At 44.5% G+C, this 12,103-nt stretch overlaps 1 long non-coding RNA gene across 4 annotated transcripts; it reads left to right on the forward strand.

Moving 5' to 3' along the window:
- Positions 1-2,054: 2,054 nt before the first annotated feature.
- LOC123592596 lies at positions 2,055-8,812 on the forward strand. 4 transcript variants are annotated; one of them, XR_006709860.1, is made up of 4 exons: positions 2,055-2,491; positions 2,777-2,888; positions 3,012-3,975; positions 7,618-8,812. It is a non-coding gene; the product is annotated as an uncharacterized LOC123592596 (long non-coding RNA). The 4 variants fall into 4 exon arrangements; XR_006709858.1 differs by having other exon boundaries at positions 2,055-2,268; XR_006709857.1 differs by having other exon boundaries at positions 2,055-2,888.
- Positions 8,813-12,103: the final 3,291 nt, after the last annotated feature.

Here is a 12,103-nt window from a genome sequence, read left to right on the forward strand (position 1 = left end):
TTGTTTGATGTATCTGACCAGTATTTATAGGTTTCCCTGCTTTTGTTTTTTCTTGAAATGTTCCTTTTAGGAAACTGTACCATTTATCCCATCAAATTTTCCACGCTGCATATTTATGATTGTGTTTCTGTGGTGTAGATGAGCATTTCTTCCCTTTTTTGCATTTCTTATAAATTGTAGAGACTTGATCAGATTCAAGTTCTATTCTTTTGATAAGAGCACATTCTAGGGTCACTTGGGTGGCTCAGTCGGTTGAGCGTCTGATTCTTGATATTGGCTCAGCTCGTGATCCTGTGGTTCTGAGATTGAGTCCCACATGGGGCTCTGGGTTGGGTATGGAGTCTGCTTGGGATTCTCTCTCTCCCTTTGTCTCTTCCCCCACCCCCCCCCCACTGCCCCCCTCTTGTGCTCTCTCTCTCTCTCTAAATAAATAAATAAACATTAAAAAAAAAGAAGAAGAAGAACACATCCTAGATGGTGTCCTACTCTAGGTTTTCTAGAATAAGACTGTTCAATAGAAGTTTCTGATGATGAGACTATTCTATATTTGTGTTGTAGAATTATGGTAGCCACTGGTTCATGTGGCTATTGAGCCCTTAAAATGTGGCTAGTGCAACCAAGGAACTGATTTTTAAATTGTATTTAATTATAAGTAAACATAATTTAAAATTTAAAGCCCTACATGTGGCTGGTGGCTGTCAGATGGAATAACACAGCTCTAGTGTTTTCAAAGGCACTGTTGGTTTGGTGAAATAAAAAACATGGCCAGTTTGGCCAGTGGGGCTGGAGTTAGACTTGTGGAAGACTATCTTTATTAAATAAACAAGCCAGTAACTGCCCTCTTTGTGTTATGTAGTTAATGCAGTTGTACCCATCAGTGCCTGGAAGGACCAGAGTTAGGATCCAGTGCCTGTCCCTGAGCAAAATTTGTGTTCCCTTTAAAGAGGAAGGAGAATTGGCTATTGGCAAGGTAGATCAGATGTTGTGTGGCTTGATGATTATACACTTTGAAATCTCTCTTTGAGAAAAGGCATACACAATTCTGAAAACGAAATTAAGAATAAAAAATAAACTTCACAACATTCTTGGGTGCCTGGGTGGTTCAGTTCGTTGAACATCTCGACTCTTGATTTCGGCTCAGGTCATGATCTCAGGGTTGTGGGGTTGAGCCCTGTGTGGCTCCATGCTAAGTGTGGAGCCTACTTGGGATTCTCTCTCTCTCTCTCTCTCTCTCTCTCTCTCTCTCTTTCTCTTCCCCTCTCTCCCACTTGCACTCTGTCTGTAAAAAATAAAAAACTAAAAAAATGGTAACATTTTAAGTAACTGCCTGGCACATCCCTCTGAAACATTTTATTCGAAATCCTCCTCACCGGACAGTGAATTTGTGTATAATTTTCTTTAGCAACGATAGAAAGACCATTCAGTCTTTTCTCAACATGGGGGCTCAAGACGTTTTTTTTTAATCAGTAGTTTAAAAAAGTTTCTTTCAGCCTGACAACTTGCTTATTGGTAATGTTATGTAAAGATGTAAGGTTACTGCCAACTTTGACAAAACCACCCCCCCGGTTTCTTTTATAAATGAATTGTAAGATCTCCAGGTATTTCACGTTGTCTTGTGTGTTGGCTAATCTCAAACACTCTTTCCATTCATGCTACTCGTAAAAGAGTTCATTTTCAATGTCCTCATTGTAATGCGTGTTGTGAGTTTTGTGCTAAATTTGTTGTTAGTCTTTCGTGCCAAATTATTAAGAAAGTAAGATTGTTTCCAGTGCGCCCGCATGATTTGAACTATTAATCACATTAGCAAATAATCCCCAGAGGCTCTTCATTACTTTTATCCTCAGTCTATCTTTTCTTCTTAATATATTGCTGCTTTAAAAAATATATGCTGGGTGTAATCCAAATGGTTCCCAAACCTCACTATTTTCTTTTAACCAGTGCCCATTTATCTTGGGCATTTACCATTTACCTTGAAGGGAGCCACGTCAACCTGTTCTAGTAAACACAATCTAAGTGTATCCTCAACCCAATTAACCCACCAGTACACCCTAAACCGTCTACTGGCACTCTGCTACCATTTAGCATGAGAGGAGATGTGAGTGAAGAAAACTGGGGTAGAAAACGGAGGTGGTTATACTTCATGGTGGTAAACAACCTTACTCACACAGGTAACCTTAAGGCGAGAGCTTCCTTTTTCCTGGCTTTGGAAAGGAGCCCAGCCAAGTGAGTGACCTGGGAGCTTAAGCTTCAACGGCTTCGTGGTAAATGGTAAGTCTACCTCTGCCTTCCACGTAGGCAACCACCAGGGTCTGCTGGCATAACGTCAGGAGAGTCAGAAATCACCAGGAGTGGTGAACTGAGGACGGTCTAGAACCAAGGATTGGTTTGGATCGGAGGAACCACACCAAAGCCGGTTTCCAGGAGGACCCGGACTTGGGAGCAGAATGGCGACAGGAGGCACGAGGTCCCGGAGGAAGCGCTACGATGTCTGGTGAGCAAGGAGATGTAGCAGATGTGCAGGGGCCAATACTGATGCATTCCAGATGGTCACGGCTGGACCAGCAGGCAGATGGACGTTACTGATGGGGACGAGGAGTTTGGAAGGGTGGGATTGTCACATCCTGTCAGGGGCACAGCGCGACTTAATGAAACTGGTCAAGAGGGATTGAGATCTGGAGTAGCTGAGCCCTCCGCCAGCGAAGGATTCTTCTTTAGAGTGTGGCCAAGCTGGCCGGGAACCCAGTTCTTCTGACTCCTGTTTTTTTCTTTACTCCAGGCTGCTGCCCAAATAAAACCTTTACCTCAAGCTACACATTCGAAACTGGAAGAAGGCATTCGTTCTTGCCTAGGGAGAGCCTTCCTGGGAGGTGGCTCATCAAACCCTCGTGGTGGGTGGCTCCCCTTATTGATGGCCTTATCAGCGGTAGGGGATCTTTGCCTGGTGCAAAGAAACATCCGTAAAACAGGGGAGGGAGAAACCTATTGTATTAAATCTTTCTTTCTCCTTTCAGTTTTTTTCCCTCCTGCCTCCCACAGACACCTGGTATCAGTTCCAAAAGACACATTTAGTGCCTTTAAGCAAAACTAGTTCTTCTGCCTGGGCGAACTATGACACTGAACTTTCTGTTTCCAGCCCCCTTAAAAAACCTTCATCAAATTTCCACCACGCAAAGGTTGAAGTGTTTCGGTCACCGAAGCGGTTCAGTGATGATCGTGGTGGCTGTTTCTTAAAGGGGATACTCATTCATTCATTCATTCATTCATTATTTCGTTCATTCAACAGACACGTAGCAAATTCTGCAGTGTGACAGACATTGCGCCTGAAGGCAGAGCAAACACAGTCACCGTTTTGACCATCTTGGAGACTCGCATCGAATAAATCACAAACAAACGTAAACTTGCCACGCTCACCTGAATAAAAGGCACAGACCTGACCTCTATGTTCAGCCACTATGCAAATACGCTGCTGGGTCAGTGTGAAGGTATTTGAAGGCGTCCACGTGACATTCTCCTCAGATGGCCCCCATCCTGTCCTTCCCTCTGCTGACGCAAAGACCTTCTCACCCGTCAGAAGGTGAAGCCTTGTCCCTGCCTTGAATGGGGCTGGCCTTGGAACTTGCTTTGAGCCCGAGAACGCTGTGAAGGGATCTGTGTGAGACAGTTTGGGGCCAACGCCTTAAGAGAACTGATGGCCTTCCGCGCCTTCCCTTTCCAAGTCATCTGCCGCAGACAGAGCCCAATAGCCCGAGACCACAGTGCTGTGAGGAAGCCAAGCCAGCAGCGGGGAGAGGCCACACGGAGAGAGGGATGTTCAGCCGGGTCCCAGCTCTTCAGCCTTCCCAGCTGAGACATCAGACGTGACTGAAGAAGGCCATGTCCTCTCGGGGCATTCTTCTCCCAGTGGACACCACGTGGAGCAGGAAAACCACCCAGAGGAAACCAGCGCACATTGCAAAAGAAGAATAAATGGTTATGGTGAGTTATTAAGTTTGGGGGAGGTTTGTTACACAACAATAGATCATCAAAACAGCAGTATAGCTGCTGCCTTGAGCCCCTTTAGTGGCCCCTCCCCTGTGGCCTAGACCCCTCAGATCTGTCTCCAGCACCTCCAGGACGGCTCCCCACCATGACTTAGCACTCAGCAGTCAATTCCCGGCACAGCAGGAAGCTTCCAGTTTCTTGCTCCAGAGTCCATTCTGTGTTCTTTGGGCTGACGTCTGCACATTTCCAGTAAATAAATGCTTTGAATACCTTCACCGAGGGCCGGGTGGCATAGGGTTGTATGGGGGGGGGGGGGGTCTTTGACCTATTCAGAGAGGCCAGGGAAGGATTCCCCAAGGAAGAGATCTAAAGTGTGTGAAAGCGTTGATTTGGGGAGAAGGGCGAGGAGGCATGACCACAGAGAAGGTGTGTAAGGGAGCTCTGTGGTAGGACAAGAGCAGAAAGACAGAGAAACTGAAAGAAGGCAAGTGTGACTGGTGTGCACAGGGCAAGAGGAATGTGAAGGGTCTGGACCTTGTAATTGTCCTCCCAGAGTACAGCTGGTTAAACTAGAGAGTTCCCCTCTCTAGGCGGGCCAGTGACCAGGTAGAGTGCTATATGCTGCAGGGTGACTAGCCAACCCAGTCCAGTCCCTTCTTTTAGAGAGTTCAAACCAGATGTACCAAAGGAGTCCACTGGGCCAAGAGCAGACGTGCAGCTGAACCACTGTCATGGCGGACCTTGGCTGGGGCAATGGATGCCTCTTCCTGACTGAAGACCTCTAGAATTGCTATAGGGCAGAGGTGGCCTGCAGGCCAGCTGGTGTGGACATTACACCTTTTTTTTTTTTTTTTTTTTTAATTTTTTTTTCAACGTTTATTTATTTTGGGGACAGAGAGAGACAGAGCATGAACGGGGGAGGGGCAGAGAGAGAGGGAGACACAGAATCGGAAACAGGCTCCAGGCCCTGAGCCATCAGCCCAGAGCCTGACGCGGGGCTCGAACTCCCGGACCGTGAGATCGTGACCTGGCTGAAGTCGGACGCTTAACCAACTGCGCCACCCAGGCGCCCCATTACACCTTTTTAAAAAAAATTTTTTTTTTATTCTGTCCATCTACACAGGGTTGCCAGTACAATGCTTTATTATTAAATTCGTTGTTAACACTGAAATATCAAAAGTTTTCACATCGAAACCTTTCAAACATTTGGGAATTTTTTGAGCATTTCTACCATATCTATGGCAATCGTAGATGGAAGTGAGTAGCAGCTACTTGGGTTAGTTGGAGTATGCACAGGGCACATCAGTTTAAAACAGTTTCCACTGCTCGCTGGGACAAGCTGGCTCCCACTGTAAACGGAAGACCCTTGATGTCCTCCATGTTGTGTGTGACGTAGGACGGCAAGATTTAGCAAACGGAAAAACGCAACGGTAAGAACGACAAAATAAAAGAGGACACCCAGTTTAATTTGAATTTCAGGTAAGCCACAAGTGATTTTTTTAGTGTAAGTGTATCCTCAGTGTTGTATTTTCTCCTTCCCAGGAGGGAGGGGCAGCATTGACGGCTGAGACGAGTGATGTCCTGGCCTCGCTGTTCCTGGATGCAGGCCCCCGTCAACTGGGGCAACCGTGAGTGAGGCTCTGCTTCTTGCCACATGGCACAGGGGCAAGTGAGCAGCCCATTCCGAGTAGGATGATGTATGTGGACGCGAGGGGAGGGCATCCCAAATGTGGGAATTTCTGTCCTGGGGATGCACGACCCTCCTAGCACATGGGTCCGTACACCAACTCGGAAGCTCTCTAAATTCCTTCGTCTGGGTTTTTATGGAGGTTCTGTTGAATAAACATGGTTGACTAAGTCCTTGACCATTGATAAGTAACACCATCCCCGGTTCTTTCCCCCTCCCCAGAGGCTGGGGGCGGTGGGACTAAAGTTCTAGCCCACTTTTCACAAGCATTACTTATCTGGCAACACTCCCCCCCCCCCCCCCCCCCCCCCCCCCGCTCTGCCCCCCATCTTCCAAGAATCAGCTCATTAGCATAAACTCCCTCCGGTATGACTGAAAGAGGCTAAGTATGGATAACAAAAGATGCTCCTCTTACCCCATTCCTCAGGTAATTCTAAGGGTTTTAAGAGCTTTGTGCCAGGAACCAGGGAACCAGGGACAAAGACCTTGGATCACAATATCACAGCTGGAATGGAGAGGGAAGTGACAAGGTGACAGTGTGGATGGCTGGAGAGAGCAGGAGCAGGAGGAATCAAAAATGTTGGTGGCACTTCTGTAGTTATCAGATAGCGGCACCACTGCCTGGGGGTTTTATTTCCAAGGAAGCTGGGAGGAGGAGCTGCTCTGAAGAGAAGGGCACTACCTCTCTAGATGAATCGATTTTGAGGTGCAGTCAAAAGAAAAAGTCCAGCGAGTGGCTGAAAATTCCATTAAGTTATAAGAGCAACTAATATTTAATCTGTGCTCATTATGTGTTTCCTGTTCTAAGAACTTTGCACATATTAATTTCTTTTTTTATTAACATTTTTTAAAATGTTTATCCATTTCTGAGAGACCGAGAGAGACAGAGCGTGAGCGAGGGAGGGGCAGAGAGAGGGAGACAGAGAATCCGAAGCAGGCTCCAGGCTCTGAGCTGTCGGCGCAGAGCCCAACGCGGGGCTCGAACTCACAGACCGTGAGGTCATGACCTGAGACAAAGTCCGACGCTTAACCAAATGAGCCACGCAGGCTCCCGGCACATATTAATTTCTTAAATCCTCACAAAAATTCTATGAAAGAGATCCTACTATTATTCTTTCCACTTTTGGACAAGGAAACCAAATAACAGAGACATTTAGTAACTGGTCTAAAGTCTCATGGCCAGCGATATTCCACCCTAGCTGTCCCATAGTGTGTTTGCCACACTTCCTCCCACCTGAGACCCAGGTGTATGCTCCTCTGCTCCCCTTTATCAGATCAGTCTAGAGGTGAGAAAACATGTTTTATTTGTCAATGTCATATTACATAGTTAAAATTTTTTTAAGGGGAAAAATACAATTAAAACCAGACACCCAAAATTAAATTGTATTTACGTATGAAAAGAATTGGGATGAGTTCTGGCCGAATGGCACAGGTCTTTTGTGGCATCTAATTAGGATGCTTTAGTTTTACCATTGCCCTCTTGGTATTTAATTTTAGCAGAGAAAAGTAGTGAGATGGCGCGTGAATAGTTAAGTTGTGTCTTTGAAGAGCCTCTTAGACATGCTGAACGTGATTAACAGTAATATATTAATTAACTGATTAATACTAGCTTTATAATGGCAGTTTTGTGACAGGAGTAGCTGAAGATAAGCTGCTAGCAGGGATTCCAGGGTACTTCATCTTTAAAAATGTGTTTCTGGGGCACCTGGGTGGCGCAGTCAGTTAAGCGTCCGACTTCAGCCAGGTCACGATCTCGCGGTCCGTGAGTTCGAGCCCCGCGTCGGGCTCTGGGCTGATGGCTCAGAGCCTGGAGCCTGTTTCCGATTCTGTGTCTCCCTCTCTCTCTGTCCCTCCCCCGTTCATGCTCTGTCTCTCTCTGTCCCAAAAATAAATAAACGTTGAAAAAAAATTAAAAAAAAAATGTGTTTCTTTCGTTCTGTGTCGAACAGGAATGCATTTTCATCAATCACTTGAACTGAAGGCATGCGTCTTTTGCTGGACTGAAAATTGGTATTTTTGTCTTTTTTTCAAGAGGATTGTTGGATCCGTGTGCTCAGATTCAAAACTGGCATTGCTCCCTTGTCTTGGAAACAGTGTGAGAGAGAACATTGCGTTCTTGGAATCAGAAACTGGTTCCCGAGTTCAGCCTTCATCCACACAAGGTCTACGGGAAGAGGCAAAATTTGAGAGATGGGAAATTGCGCCCATGGAGTCATCAAGGGGTCATCACCGAGGTAGCAGATTTAGGACCCAGGTGGATGGGATAATTGCCACCTCTTCCCCCTGAACCAGCAACTGTGCTTCCAATTTCATCAACAGAAAGGGGACCAGGGGAAGAAAAACGGCTTTACCCTTACGTATCTTTTGGTCTGTTGTTGACTCTGCCACAGGCCTTTTGGGATGTGAGAACGGTCTCAGTGTGTATGCAGCCTGGCTTTTTTTTAGCACTATATACTTCTTGTGGTCATAGAGCCGTAAGTAAACATGGAAAAGGTGACAGCCTGGGGACCTCAAGTTAGGATTGCTGTACGGTGACATTGAACAATGGAGTGTCCCCAGTTCTCCCCAATAATTCACTGCGGACACTGACAGAACACGTGTTTGTTGATGGCAGGGTTGGGGTAGTTTGGGGTGGACTGAAGGCAAAGGCTCTCAGTGCCCTCCAAGATGCTGGTGAGTTCAGAGGACTAAGATATTCAATCATTGTAGGGCAACAGACTCTTTAATACCATGGAAAGTTGGCAAAACCTTGTGAACCTGTGTGAATCAGATATACTGGCTCAAAGTAGATGAAATGGATCAGTTCACATAACTTTGCCTAGTGTTAGGGCTATAGGAATGAAAATGCCCTAGGAGAAATCCTGTGGCAGCTTTGCTGAAGCAGGTGTGTGTGTGTGTGTGTGTGTGTGTGTGTGTGTAAGAACCCATATCCCAAATTGTTATATGACTTCCACCACTTACATCAGAATCCCTTTCTCTTTCTACTGAATGGCATTCTTAGCTCCCAACACCCTCCCAGTTCTCATGCCTGAAGGTCAACTGTGATTTCAACTTGATGCTTTTGCCCTATTGGACACATGATTTTTTTTAAGGTAACTTTTTTTTTTTAAGTTTACTTATTTATTTTGAGAAGACAGAGACAGCACAAGCGGGGGGGGGGGGGGCAGAGAGAGAGGGAGAGACAGAATCCCAAGCAGGCTCTGTACTGCCAGCTGCAGAGCCGGATGTGGGGCTGGAACTCAAGAGCTGTGAGAACATGACCAGAGCTGAAACCAAGAGTCGGATGCTTAACTGACTGAGCCACTCAGGCGCCCTGGACACATGATATTTGTAAACCTAGGAAAAAGCAAGAAAAACTCCTTGGAGATTGATTTAGACACTTGATCAAAATGAATCTTATAATTAAAAATATTGATAATTCAAATTCTTTAAAAAGGTAAAAATCAGCTCATTTCAAGCAAACTCTCCTGCCGGCCACTTGGAATAAAGTTAAAGCACCTTTTGAATAGGTCATCTGAATGCAGTTTTCTCTTGTAAGTGGGTTTAAGCAGGAACAGGTTGCCATTTCCTTGACATCACTATGTGCTGTTGCACATTTCTGAAGTCCAGACATGAAATGAGGTGTGTGCGCATGCATGTGGGCATATGGGACCAGTTTTCCTCACAATGACAAACACATGAGTGGATCCCATGCTTAACCCCTGGTTGTGCAACTTCAAGCACACTGACAATGAGGCAAGCCCAAAGCTGTGCTGCTTGGCCTAGAATGGAAATTCTCCTGCAGATTCCTTTAACTTCTCTTCTAGTAATGGCTGAAGACTTAAGATGAAAACAGCAAGTAAGTCTCTTCAGAAATGAAAGGTATAAGTCATACTTTCACTTTGGGAAAACTCTGCTAATTTGATTACTTACTTGACTTAAATTCACCTGTTCACATCCCAGGAAGTTTTGCTGACTATGTGTTGTATTCTTAGCAGCAATGAATGCAACAAAGATTAGTATTTTATTTCAAAAAAGCTTCCTTGCTTTTATTTTTCCAAATGGGAATGACGGGAGGGTAGGAACAGAATAAATCTATTTGTAAGTTCTTTTTTTAAAAAAGTTCATTTATTTATTTTGAGAGAGAGAGAGAGAGAGAGAGAGAGAGAAAGAGAGAGAGAGAGAGAGAATGAGTGGGCTAGGAACAGACAAGAAGAGAGTATTCCAAGCAGGATCTGTGCTGTCAGTACAGAGCCTGATGTGGGGCTGGAACTCACGAACTGTAAGATCAGGACCTGAGTCAAGATCAAGAGTTGGATGCTTAACCAACTGAGCCACCTAGGTGCCCCTATTTGCAAGTTCTTTAAATGAAAGTCATTAAACAACAGATGGCTTATTTTATGTTCAGATTCTAGAGCATCTAAAAAAAATCTAGGCCATTTACGTTTATTATGTTTAGGGATTATTTAAGAAAATAGTGTGAGTAAAATATTTCATTTTTCTCTAATAGTTTTACATGAAAATTTGGTTAAATGATAGAGAATTCATGTAAGGGAAAATCTTTAAAGTACTAGTGAAAAGGAGAATGTATATATTCTTCAAAAAATTTTTAAACATTTATTATTTATTTTTGAGAAGGAGCACAAGCGGGGAAGGCACAAAGAGAGAGGGAGACACAGAATCGAAGCAGGCTCCAGGCCCTGAGCTGTCATCACAGAGCCCAACACGGGGCTCAAGCCCCATGAGATCATGACCTGAGCCAAAGTCAGACGCTTAACTGACTGAGCCACCCAGGTTCCCTGGAGAATGTATATATTCTTAGTAAAGGCTGCTAATCTGGCTTTGTAAATATAAGCTGCAATCACTAAAAAGCAAATAGTAAATTTATTTTCAAGTTTGGTAGCATGTGTAGGACCATAATAATTACCGTCCAAAGGTACTAGGATGTATCATATTATATTCTTTAATGGATTAATGTTAGGTTTTTTTTGTGGCCCTTCCCAGTAAACATAGCTTAGCTGAGTAAATGATTATTTTAAGTATCTGTTATAAGTTATAGACGCCTCAGTAGCCTCTTGGTGTTTGGTTGTTTTGGGGAGAGTATTTTCACTTTATATCTTTATACAAAGATAGGAGGAGAGAAGTGTTGGGCAAGATGAATGGGCACGTTCTAATCGCCTGTGGGGCTTTGTAAAGTACATTCTCTCTCTGACAGATTGTGATATTGTAGAGCCTGTAACCCCTATACAGGACACCAAATTCCTTACTCAATCCTAAATCATGCCTAGAGATGGCTGCTGTGACTGAGGGAGTGTGTCTTATCCCTCAGGCATTTTGGGACAGAAAAAGTTTGTGAAAAAGTTAGTATTCCTGGGGCATCTGGGTGGCTCAGTCAGTTGAGTGTCCAATTTCAGCTCAGGTCATGATCTCACGGTTTGTGAGTTCAAGCCCCATATCAGGATTGCTGTTGTCAGCACAGAACCCATTTTGGATCCTCTATACTTCCCTTCCTCTGCCCCTACCCCGCTCATGCATCTCTCTCTCTCAAAAATGAATAAACATTTAAAAAAAAATTAGTATTCCTGACAGGATTTTTATTTCCAGAAATAGGGATATATTCTGTTACCAAATATCATCTGCCCGTCACGCAAGACGATGCTATGAATCTGTAATTGGTTGTGGTTTCCAAATAATTTATATTTTAATACTCAACCTAGGATGCAAGATATTTGCAGAGTTTGTTTTGAGCACCAACTGGATGGCTTTGCTTAAAGGACCACCATGAGGACTGTTTCAGGAAAGGAATCTTCAAAGTTCTGCTCTTGAACCATGGCAGCAAGAAGAGGATATAAGCTCAGTTTCTCTTTTTAACCCACTGAAAGGTTCTGTTATGCAAAAGGTTCTAAAAGGTTCTTTGTGCTGGTACCAAATCCCAGCGATCACGAGAGAGCTTAGGTCTTTCTGGTGGACCCACCAACTTGAATGATGGTCTATCAGCTTTGGAGATTTGACCTTCTGAGATTAGAGACAGCTGTGCAGAGAAAGAATCTCCCCCATCCCATGTTCTACCATTCCTACGGAAATAAATATACTTTCATTTGAGCCAGCTTAGACACAGAGGAGTCAACACTGGAGCATTTATCTGAAAAGAAAGCCCAGGAAAACCCCTGACATATCTTGGAAAGACCTCTAAAAATCTAGACATGACTGTAGTTCAAAGGCCCATGTTTTCTCCTCCCCCAGGCTCTCTCCTGGGGCGGTAGTTCTCAATATTCAATCTGGAGGTTAACTTTTGGCTCTGCGATCAACTATCTGGGTGGAGGGCTACTCAGGGAGCCCCAGCGTCTTCATCTGTCAATAAATTACTTTTTGGGGCTACTATGGGAAGTAAAGAGGAAAGTGAGTATGGCGATCTCAGCACAGTGATGGCCACTAAATCAAAACTAAAGACTCAAC

The sequence above is a fragment of the Leopardus geoffroyi genome, chromosome D4, assembly GCF_018350155.1.
Source record: "Leopardus geoffroyi isolate Oge1 chromosome D4, O.geoffroyi_Oge1_pat1.0, whole genome shotgun sequence".
Taxonomy (NCBI): domain Eukaryota; kingdom Metazoa; phylum Chordata; class Mammalia; order Carnivora; family Felidae; genus Leopardus; species Leopardus geoffroyi.